This window comes from Astatotilapia calliptera, chromosome 4, assembly GCF_900246225.1.
Source record: "Astatotilapia calliptera chromosome 4, fAstCal1.2, whole genome shotgun sequence".
Classification (NCBI taxonomy): domain Eukaryota; kingdom Metazoa; phylum Chordata; class Actinopteri; order Cichliformes; family Cichlidae; genus Astatotilapia; species Astatotilapia calliptera.
In genome coordinates this window covers 20,341,610-20,353,936 of record NC_039305.1, presented here as the reverse complement: position 1 = coordinate 20,353,936, position 12,327 = coordinate 20,341,610, and positions in this window count along the sequence as shown.

Below are 12,327 nucleotides of genomic sequence, written 5' to 3'. Positions count from 1 at the left end.
ACGTTCAAGCGCCTCGGGCGATCATTACAAGCCAGCTGCCAGCTGTAAACTCTCCGATTTCCGCACAACAACCGGTGAAATAATAGCACATCTTTTACGCCGCTCTTCCTGTATTAGCACACCGCGATAAAGATAACGACGATGATATGAAGACGAATGGGGGGTGGCGATAATTAAGATGATGAAGGGCAGGTGTGGGTTGAGCGGTGGACCTTCACAGCTTAGGTGCAAACACAGGCTGGTTGCTAGACAACCGTGTCCTCCAGAGGGTCCTTGTAAGGCCTGGAGCTGGGGTGAGACAAGGGGTCAACACAACTCTACCTTCAAACCCCACAGCACACTAAAAATAGACTCGGATTTAGTGTGTGTGTAAGAGAGAGTACAGTGGAGAAAATTACAGATAAAAAGTAAGCTACATGGAATAAGTGACATTAGCTGTGTGGAGGAAGATGGAGGAGGAGGAGGTTTTGGGATGAGCGAAGTCTGACGCATTAGCAGAGCGGTGCGTAAGGCTGCTGTAATACGAGCTTTTTCCTATCTGTCTTCTCCGAGAAAGCCTCATCCCCTTCTGCCTTACTTTCCTCATGCACGCACACTCACACTCCTTTTATAAAAATACCCAAGGACAATCCTCACTATTAATAGGAAGTGTTGTCAACTGGCTCTGGAGAAATGGGACCTGCTGTTCAGCTAACTATTTTTGCAGTCCTTTGTAGTGGTGACCCCTTGCACTGTCAATTACATCCTTAATAATGCAGATTATTAACGACCCTATAACCTGTTTCACTTTTTTAAAAACAAAAGTTATTTTGCAAAATGCTTAAATATGGCACGTGTTTTATTATTATTATGATTTTGTTCATCATCGTGAGCTGTTCCAGAGGGACGCTCATATTATTTACTTGGCTCATCTTTCATCACTGGGCTCTTTTGATTCAATCACCAGTGCGGTAATTGAGCTCCACGCATACTGCAGGTGATTTAGAGGCCTCGGCACCGACATCCAGTGATCCTGCATTCAGCTATTCCCCGGTGCTGACTGCATGTACAGTAAATAAGCCGCAGTTCACCGCTGACAAGAAACCACGTGTGAGAAAGTTCTGATTTAATTTGTCGTCTGTCTTTTAATTTCTTTGAGGTGTATGAGAGCAGTAGACAAGTGACATGCAGATAGGCTTAAAAGCCCACGTCCAGATTACTTTTAATGTTTGACGCTGTATCCTCCTGAAACTGGGATGACTATCACAGAAAAGAACTGCCTTGAGGTAAACTTTTCTATGTGGATGTAGCTCAGGAGGTAGAGCAGGTCATCTACCAATCTGGTTCAGTCTCTAGCTCCTCTTCTTGGAGAAGATACATAACCCCTTGTTACCAATGCACACGTGTGAATGTTAAGTTAAAAGTGCTTAGGCATAGAAAAAGGCTCTTGTATAAATGTGTGTGTGAGTGAAGCTTGTAGCAAGGAAGTGCTTTGAGAGCTCAAATAGAGTAAAGAAAAGTGGAAAAGCACCAACCCATGCATAAATTCTCACATCATTGTGGAGGAATGTTGGTCCACTCTGCTTCACAGCATTACTTTATATCAGTGAGGTTTGCAGTCAATGGTTTTAATTGTCGTACCGCAGCATTTCAGTCAGTTTGACGGGTCATTGCAACAGCCTGATTCTTTTATTTTTCAGCCATTCTGCCATAAATTTGCTGCTGTGCTTTGGGTCATTGTCCTGATGCGCAACACAATTTTAGTCAAGCTTTAGATGTCGGCAACACACCGAGAGGATCATCTTCAGCTCCAGTGTGAAATCAGTGTTGCTCTGTGGTGCAGAATCTCTAAGATCATCAATAGCTGCCTAAGAAAAATGTACAAGATCTGCAATCACTACCTCTGGGAAAACCAAAACAAGTACCTGTGGTGGATGAGATAGAAAGAAGTAGATGGCAAAGGATAGGACATAAGCTGAGGAATGAGGCAACAAGATTACCAGACAAACCCTGACATGGAAGCAGGCCATGGAGGCAGGCCAAAGCATACACAGTGGAGAGACCACCAAAAGGATACCGAGAAATTGGGATACACTTGGCCTCAGATTAAGGTCGTGGCTCAAGACTGAGCACTTTGGAGGACTTCTGTCGACTGCTTATATCCCAAGAGGGGTGTGAGGCATAAACAAGTAAGTTTAGCTGTCGGACAGATATCCTCACATTTGATTCTAGGATACTTTGGGATACAGAGAAGTTCACGGATGACTCAAAGACTGCAAGATCCTGTGGCTAAACAACAAACCCAAATCCTAACCTAAACTGAGCCCCTATGTTCCTTTTAGAGAGAAGAGGCTTTCTTCTGTCAACGCTTCCTAACAAGCCATACTCGTTCAGTGTTTTTCTAATTGTACTGTTGTTCAGTTTATTTACAAGTGGCTTTATAATCCATCCCAGATTAACGTGCAGCCAAATCTGCTGTTCTCAAGATCATTGCTGATGTTTTTCCTCCTTGAAATTTTGTTAAAACACACCTGAATTCTCCAAAACTGCTGCTTTTATAGAGGTGCTCGCGTTTCCTGATGATCAGTTAATCAGGTGCATTTGATTAGCAGCACCTGGCTGTCCCTGACCCTCTTAATTCCCATGGAAACAGTAAGGGTGCTCTTAATTTTTCACATCTCTGATCTTTTTTCGTAATTACTGTTACTGTATGAATTATTGAAATATCTCCGAAACCTGATTGATAAGACGATGGTGACTTAAGAAGTTCATCCTTTATGCCAAATTCAAAGAATTTCTGTGAGACATTCAAGAAATATTGAAACTGAAATTGTCCCATTTGTGTTAGCTCACTTGGATGATTGAGAGAGATCAGCTTCATCGTGTTAGTTGGATTATAAACAAGACAAAGCTCAACAAAAATACTATACATACTGGACTGTTTTCCAGGGATAGTTAAAATAATGTGCAACTGATGAATAGTTTAATAGAGTGTGTGTGTCTGTGCCTGTGTCTTTGTGGCTGTGTGTCTGTGTACACCAGGAATAGGGCTTGGGTTGGGAGAGTACTTAAAGCTTAGCACCATTCCAGCTAAACACCTGTCACACACACACGCTTGTTTGTGCACTCGCAATTGCATCTTGGTGCGCACACTTGTCCAGTGCATACCATACACTCTGTCTGTCTGTCTGTCTGTCTGTCTGCCTGCCTCACTCACACTTGAACATACTGTGACATGCTCAGAAAAGTTGACACTTGTGTCTGCAAGGTCACATTTATACCTTCTCTCACACGCCTGTTGTTTCATTTGGGGGGTATTATGTGTATCACAGTCTGCATCCATCCTTCAAACAGCTTCTTTCACACATTTTTCAGGATTGTCTTTGTTTCATAGTTAAGGGAGTGCATGTAATGTGCGGTCTGTGCATTCTATTATTTTTTATTAAATAAAAAAACAGTAGGACTCTTCAGCGTAGTGGCTTTCTCCCTGTTTCTGCAGAAACAATGAGTCTGCCACAGGTATTCAATAAAAAATGAGCAGAGAGTGTTAAACTCTGTACACCGCCGTGCTCTGTTGTCCTCGCTCTCCTTCTCGGCTCCTTCACAGCGGGCTCCCTCCATCTTTGCTCAAATCTCATCCGTCACCCTGTCATCGCCGCCGTTCCTCCAACCCTTTGCACACAGACATTCTCGGCCTGCCCGCACTCAGGGCCGTATATGGAGGGGCCATCCTGGCCGGGGAGCCACAGGGTTAAATATACTCCCAAGCTCCAAGAATGTCAGACTGCTCCAACGGGGTGATGCACCGCCGAGCACGGGGGCACACAATGGGCACATGTGCTCATTGTCTCATTAGCATAAGCATTTTCTGTTTGTTGCAGCGTGAGCTGAAGTCACAGCTCCGAGGCCCATTCAGAAAATTCTTCTCTTCTTCTGGTAGAAAAAACACAAATTAAGATATAATATTTAAAGTCTTCATACTCATTAAAGAAAATAATAACAGCAGTAATTTGATAAACATTTCTTTGTTATTAACTGAGAAGTAGAAAGCAGTTCTATAGATTATTTATTTATTTATTTTTCCCCACGTTTTTGCTTCACTGCACTTATTCATTATAATATTTTCCTTTTTTTTTTTTTAACATGAAGGCAAAATCACGATGTAATTAATTGATTATGCACTTTTCAGATACTATTGATCATTCGGGGATAGCCCTTTCAGCTCTTTTCTTATTGGTTTTTGTCTTATTTTAGGCCAGGTTAGTGAGGGCGGCCTCTGCCTATGCAGCCACCCTTGGAAAAACCCAGAAACTATTCAAATTGTGGTTAAATCAGCTAAAAGTCGTCAAAAATGGCCACTAAAATCACAGAGGTCATCTTCATGGGGGAAAGTGCACTTTCTTACTTTCACAAGGAAAACTGCCTAATAAAAACGCCACCTCAGTGTTACAGCCGCGTTACGCTGAAAATCCCAGGCATCTTGATTACATTTTAAAATACGACTGTAAGTGTGAACAGCGCTTCTCTTCAAAGTGAAGGCCTCACCCTGTGTGATTGAGGAGCTGATGGACTATCCTGTAGTTATCTGAGAGCATCACTGCCCGTTCTGACTTAATCAAATTTACATTTGTTGTAAACAAGCTGTAAGAAGATGTATCAAATCATAAGTCATGGAGATTTGAAAGTGTAATACAAGCAGAGCAGTAGCTGCTACCGAGCTATTAATTGATGCCATAAATCTAATGCAAGAGTGGAGTGGCCTCTGTAAACAAATCACAACCAGATCTTGGAGGCACAGTGGAGAGTGTGTCTGGTTGTGTGTGTTTATGTGGCTTCACTGCAAAGTCCAAACAGATCTTCTGAGAAGGAAGTGGCTCCTTCTCTCCCTGGACTAAAGAGGTGGGAGGACGAGGGGCTCACTCGGAGATTTGGTGACATAAGAGAGCAACACGAGAGCCTGGAGAGCATCCACACTTTACGTTCTCAAGGACACACTCAGTTAAGAGAGCGCCTGACGCTGAGTTACTTCCAGGGACAGGTTTCGGGGCACGTGGCAGAGGAGTTAGGAAGTGGATGCAGGAGAGGGAAGGAATCACAGACTGGAGATTATTGAGATGGCAGGAGTTTGAAGCAAATTCACAATCATGAACTGGGATACAGCGGTCGGTCTTCTACGTGATATCACTGTTTGGTTTGAATTTGGACAAAGCGTTGACCAGCTGCTCCGGGATTACTGTTTGGCCCAAAAAATTATTAAAAAACTATCATTTTAGGCCAAATTAGCGATGCCTTGGAAGGGCAAGTTATTGGTTTATTTAGCTGAAGCAGCTTAAAAAAATAAATCAACATTGTGTCTGTTGTTGTCTTTATTTTAATTTTACAATAGCATTGGTATGTCTCTAGTTTTGTGCCTCAGTCCAGAGATCGTAAAGTGTTACTCTTATCATAAAGCAAACAGGGCTCCCGCACTTACAGGTCACTTCGCTCCACATGCAGAAAAAAGTAAAATGAGTGAAAATACAAAAATTGAGACTTGGAATAGTGCAATGAATTACAGAGGGCCTTACACCTGGGAAAGTTGGGTTAAAGTCCTAAAATCCTGTGCATGGATGCTTGTTTCTGCCACTGGAGAAAAAATCGAATCAGCATGAAGTACCTGCTCAAACATTTCCAATTTACATAAGAATTTGGTCCAAAATGATAAAGTTTAGACATATATCATGAATGCTGTGGAATTTTTACTTCATGTGTCTTGATGCATGCTCAATGGTCATGACAATTGGCATATTAATGATCAAGGAACTGACCTCACAGCCCATTGTTCACTCAGTGGGCTGGTTTCTGTTATTATAGCTTCATATATCAAACACTTTGATATGTGAAGCTATATCAAAAGTGTTTGATATACACTATCTGATGTTTTCAAGTGTCTGTCATTTGGGGCAGATACATACAAAACAGACATTGCCTCAGATCTCATTGTGTGAACAAAAGGCCTGAAAGTGACAGAGTCTGATTCACTTTGATGGTAAAGGAAGACCAGTTAATTTTTTTAGGCTTTTATCTTTAATAGTTTTTGGGAGAGTCATTTTGAAACAAACAGCCTCAGATTTCAAGGTGTGGAAAGTATTTGATATATAAAGCTAAAGTTCAAACGTTGGAGATCGACGAGCTGAAAATGTTGTAAAAATTGATTTTAGATGTTATTGGTTATTATATCGAAATTTCTCCTTAATGTCTCACAATTTCAGATTTGGGTTCTTTGTCGGATGTTTTTGTTAGCAATTTCAAATTTTGAGACAATAACCCAAAATTGGATGTGGTGATTTTTTTCAGTGGTGGAAAAAAGCTTCCATAGCTGTGTGAGAACGACGCGTTATGTGTGTAACGCGTAAAGAAAAACTATTAAAATCCCAAATTACTGCGCTATAAAAGGTGCTACGTTTTGCGTTCTTTAGGCAGCACTGCAATATTTGATTTGCTTGGTTTCTTTCCGCATCATCTCCATTTCTACACAGGTGTAAGAGTGAATATTACCAGATTAATTTAATAACATAATGCATAAAAAAGTGCTTCACGCTCATCTCCACCTTGAGTCAACCTTCAAGCTCCAGTGTAGTATCTAGAGCGGGGGATTTTCGCTTGCAAGATGTCACATTCTCAAATCTCTTCGAAAGAACACCGAATTTCTGCCATTGTGTCACAGCCGCCTGCCCACATGCCCACTGCACTATTTATACCAGAGCAGCACAACTGCTGCTATAGGTACAGTTACAGTGAGGCACTTCAAACCACAGCTGCCCTTCCTCAGCTAATAATACGATGCAGTACCTACACACACAAACGTACAACACTCTGCTGCTGCTGCTGCTGCTGCTACTTTTGGCCCTCATCATCCTCCCTCCCTGGTGCTTCCTGTATGTATCATGGTGATGAGCAGCCACATGCAGGCAGGCAGCCCTGACGTGCCCATCTCCCACACCGAGCCGCCTGCCAACGAGCTCTCACACACACTTGTTACATCACGACCTAAACTGTACCGGTCCCAGCTACAAATCATTAAGCACGTAACTGTTTCAGGTGAAAGGACAAACAAACAAGCTAATAAAACAGATGTTTAAGAGAGGAAAATGAAATTTTTTAAAGAGGATTCAAAGCACTTTTTATCAAAGCCCTCAAACACTCAATCACACACACATTCATACAAGTATTTTCAATACCAAAGCATCTTATCTAACATTCACACACACACAATCAGGGGCAACTGTATATTGCCCAAGGATACTTTAACATGCTGACCCGAGGAGATGGGGGGTGAACCATCAACCCACCAATTGGTATTTGAGCCACTCTGAAGTTTTCTGCATCAAAGTGTGTATTAATGCAGTATATTCGTGATATTGTATGACCTGCGAATCACTGAACAATGACTTTAGCACCAGGGTGTACAGCACTCAAATCAAATTTACTGCATCTAGCGCATCAAACACGAGGATTTGATTATATTTCTTTATCACAGACACTCGTAACATGATTTGCAAACTTTTGCTAAATGAATACAATGTTGATTTTATCATTATACTCTTACATTTTGACTACCTTCATATTTAAAATGTTGTTTTAGCTAAATGAGATAACAGCAGAGGTCTCGGGGTGAGATTTTTAACAGACTATGGAGCACTGAAGGGTCGACAGTGAAGGACATTCTGTTTTAGAAGAACTGTGCCCCTCCTGTTTGTCCGTGATGCTGCAGGACTTAAATATCCTTAAGTCAACAGTCGTGCCACTCAAACCCCGTAGGTGCTTGCACCTTGAAAGCGTGAACTCAACCAAAGTAAATCTTATTGTTCAATCTTATTTTAAAAAAATAATAGGAAGAAAAGCTTGCATTTTACATTTACACCACTGAGTTGTGCTTGTGTAATCAAGTTGAGTCGTTATCCAAAAATAGCTCAACAAATTGCGTAATCTGTCTCTGCAGTAAAAATGTTCTTTCTAATTAAAATCTCATCACAAACACAGCCGGGTAAAAAGATTTTACACGCATGAAACACGCCTAATCATTCTTTCCACGTAATGATCTTAAACGTGTCTTCTAGAAATCCCATTCTCATTGTTCAAGCACACACAAGTGTGTGCGTGTGTGCCTCTCCGCAGGCGGTGCAGCATTATCACCGCTGTGTTTTATTAGTATTAGAGCACAGTGTTTAGATCGAGGCGCAGTAATCTGATCCCTGGGGGAGATTGAGCTAAATGTCAGTGAGCCACCTTGAGCTTTGCACTGCTACAGCCGGGCACACAACAGCATCGAGGGTTACAAGTGTAGCACACAAAGGAGGGTTTCCAACACAGACCGCAGCCTGCAGGGGAGATGGAAATAGACAGATGCAAGACTGATTGTAAATGTAGGGTTAGAAAGAGAAAAAAGATGGTAAAGATTAGAGAGATGGGAGTTAAGAGGAAGTAGGGGAGTATTGCATAAGTATGACTTATGAGAGTGGGTGGCCACATCTGAGTTCACAATAATGACCTTTGTTATCTTAAGACTACGAAGAAGTTATTATACAACAACAAGTATCTACATGTTTTTAGAACCTGTGAAACATTTTACAAGAGTGTTTAAAACAGCATTAATGTGTGAATCCTTCATTTCTGACCATATAAATTACAAGCAGGTAATTTCATTATAGTCCGCTGAATGTCTTCTGCTTCTTCTTCTTCTGGCTGCTTCCTTTAAGGGTTCCTTCGCTGCCTCCAGCTCACCCTATCCCTAGCATCCTCCTCAGGCACACCAACTCTCTGCCTGTCCTCCTTCACTACATCTGAGTATCTTCTCTGTGATCTTCCTCTTTTCCTCCTGCTTGGCAGCTCCATCTTCAGCATCTCTCTCTCCTCTGCGTATGTCGAAACCATCTCTTGCTACTCAGATGAAAGTATGATCTGAAAACTTAAGCCTAAATGATATTTTTATTTAGTTCTTGGATTTTCATAATTATGAATGTTGGACTTTAAAATGGAAAAATGACCATTCATCTTATTGTTGAACTGTTTAGCTGTTCAACTTAACTGTACACTTTCATTTTCAGAAGCATCGGTCAGTTATTCTCCCCTAAAAACATCAAAGAGCCCAAATAGATCAAATTTGGTCCAGTCAGTTTATTTCTATAGCACATTTAAACACTGCAGACATTAACCAAAGTGCTGCACAGCAATAAAAAATCAAAATGATATAACATTACCAAAGTAAAATAAATAAATAAATAAAAAACACTGTGAATTAAAGCTAAACTGAATCTAGTGTGCCTCTATTTAACTATGGATGTTATTGACCTTCAGCCTAAGAACCAGAGGACAAATGTTTCTTAGAAAACGGAGTGCTCTTTCTTACAGAGCTGCGAATACGGCCGGTGCAGGAGACCATAATGGACAAATGGGATTCATAGCACACTGAAACATAGCTTATACACTGATGTATCCCCACTGTGTTTGTTTGTGTTTGGTAGTTCTTTTTCTTTATGCAAACACAAGGCCGTAAATAGGGCCAAATATTCATATTTATCAAAGAAAGAGAAAAAATTTTTCCCTTTACAGGTGGTTGAGACCAAACACGGAGCATCTTTCAGTCTGACATTCATGAAGTGTTTATTACTCATGTGCAGGCGGTGTAATAATATGTAATAGTACAGGATCTAAGGAATTTTCTACCATATCAGGTGTCTTGAAACACAGAAGCAACCTTTTTGTTAAAAGCCTGGTCGTATCGGCCTAAAAAGAAACATGAAGCCCGTGGTGTGTTAACAGGTTATTTCTGCAGCCTCTAATTGCCAAAACATTTTTTTTTGCCATTGCTGGTTTTAAAGACTTGTAAGTCAATTTGCAGCTGATAACAGGTCCCAGCAGGGTTCCCGTCTGTTTACACTTGGCCGTGCATTATGTTTTCAGCATGGGCATGCACATGCATTTTCACACCTGTTGCTTTGTCATGTGATATATGTGACGACAAGGTAACCGAGACCAGACCAGTTGGGACCGTGGATGTATTATAAGAACTGAGCACTGGACTCAAATATGGCACCTGCCCCCCCTAGAATGACCATTTCTGACCTCACACATAAACCAAAAACAAGCCCCTGTGTCGTGCTCTGTGGTTCGGAGTGCTGTAATACGACAGGAGGGAAGGTGGAGAATGGGGTGATTCATAGTGAAACATTACAATAGATTTAAAAATATAAAGTGGAGTCACCTGTAATAGACTGCCGTGCTGCCTAGGGTGTATCCCAGCTCTCGCCCTATAACAGCTGGGATAGGCTCCAGCACCCACTGCAACTCTGAATTGGAAAAGCACTGGATGGAGGGAGGGAGGGAGGGAGGGAGGGAGGGAGGGATGGATGGATGGATGGATGGATGGATGGAGGGAGGGAGGGAGGGAGGGATGGATGGATGGATGGATGGATGGATGGATGGAGGGAGGGAGGGAGGGAGGGAGGGAGGGAGGGAGGGAGGAGGGAGGGATGGATGGATGGATGGATGGATGGATGGATGGATGGATGGATGGATGGATGGATGGAGGGAGGGAGGGAGGGATGGATGGATGGATGGATGGATGGATGGATGGATGGATGGATGGATGGATGGATGGAGGGAGGGAGGGAGGGATGGATGGATGGATGGATGGATGGATGGATGGATGGATGGATGGATGGATGGATGGATGGATGGATGGATGGATGGATGGATGGATGGAGGGAGGGATGGAGGGATGGATGGAGGGAGGGAGGGATGGATGGATGGATGGATGGATGGATGGATGGATGGAGGGAGGGATGGAGGGATGGATGGATGGATGGATGGATGGATGGATGGATGGATGGAGGGAGGGAGGGATGGATGGAGGGATGGATGGATGGATGGATGGATGGATGGATGGATGGATGGATGGATGGATGGAGGGAGGGAGGGAGGGAGGGAGGGAGGGAGGGAGGGATGGATGGATGGAGGGAGGGATGGAGGGATGGATGGATGGATGGATGGAGGGATGGATGGATGGAAATTCATCATAAAACTATAAAAGTCATTCCTCTGCTTTCTGAGTCAGTCCACAAGTACATTTGTTTTATTAAAAAAGAATTAATCTTCACTGCATTCAAGGAGTGTTTCTTCAAATTGCTCCACTTGAGTTGTCATAACTGCTCAAGACAAGACAAGATAACATTCATTAGTCCCACATTTTTAAAATTCATATTATTACAACAGCGAAATGAAATAAACATCTGATTAAATAATTAATTAAATATATCATCAGTTAATTACAAATGGAAATAATAGTTAAATATATACACAGTTAATAAAATATAAATTCATTTCATGTAAAACATTTTAATTCATTAAAATGTTACATGTAACAGCAGTACAGCAGCAGTTTCCTTTGAGCCTCTGATAATAGTAAACTGTGTACTGTGTACCAAAGTGGCCATAACTCCTAAGTAAATGTCGTATTTTGTTAAAACCCTTGAATTAAAGTTGAAGGTTTTCACTTCAATCACACCTAGATTACCTTACAGAGGTAAAAGTAAAAGAAAAGGTGACACTCTCCATAAACACATGGGTTTAACTTTATTATCTAGCCCAGTTAAAAAAAAAATGTTGGCTGTGTAAAATGACAATAAAAATATATTGATTACCAAACTGTAGAAACCTATATTTAAAATAGTGCAGAGCAGGCATATTGAAAAGCCACAATTGATTAAATAATTAATTAAATGTATCAACAGGTGCGCCTCTGTATTAACACAGAACATGAACTCTGAAATATCCATCAGCAACCTAAGATTCTGATTCATCAAACCACTGGATATTTTACCGCTTTGCATCAGTTTGCTTTAGGTGATCTCGTGATGGTAGAAGACGTACACATGCCTGGATCACACTGTGAGCTTTATTTGAAGGGTGGGATGCATGACCATTCAGTTTTAGTTTTCAGTCTCATCTCCTCCACTTAATAATTTCTCAGCTGAGAAGTTTAAGAAGATGAAAATTTTCAACACAAATGAAACAAGTCAAGGGGCCTCCAAGCAGTCCAAATCTGAAAGTTGGGAACTGCTTAAAAATCAGGTACTCAAAATATGTTTCCACTGCTGAACAGTCGACATCTCTCAGTGTCTTTTACGTTTCTTTGTTCATTCACTGAGTGAACAAGTGTCCACCTGTGTCTACAGACATGTGGACATACACGTGCCCACCAGTGTCCATTCAGACAGTCTTTATGTTGCCTCTCCATGCTAACCATGCATGTTCTCTTATGCACATCTTATTTCCAGCATGCTGGGACCCCTCTGCAGTTGCTGCCCT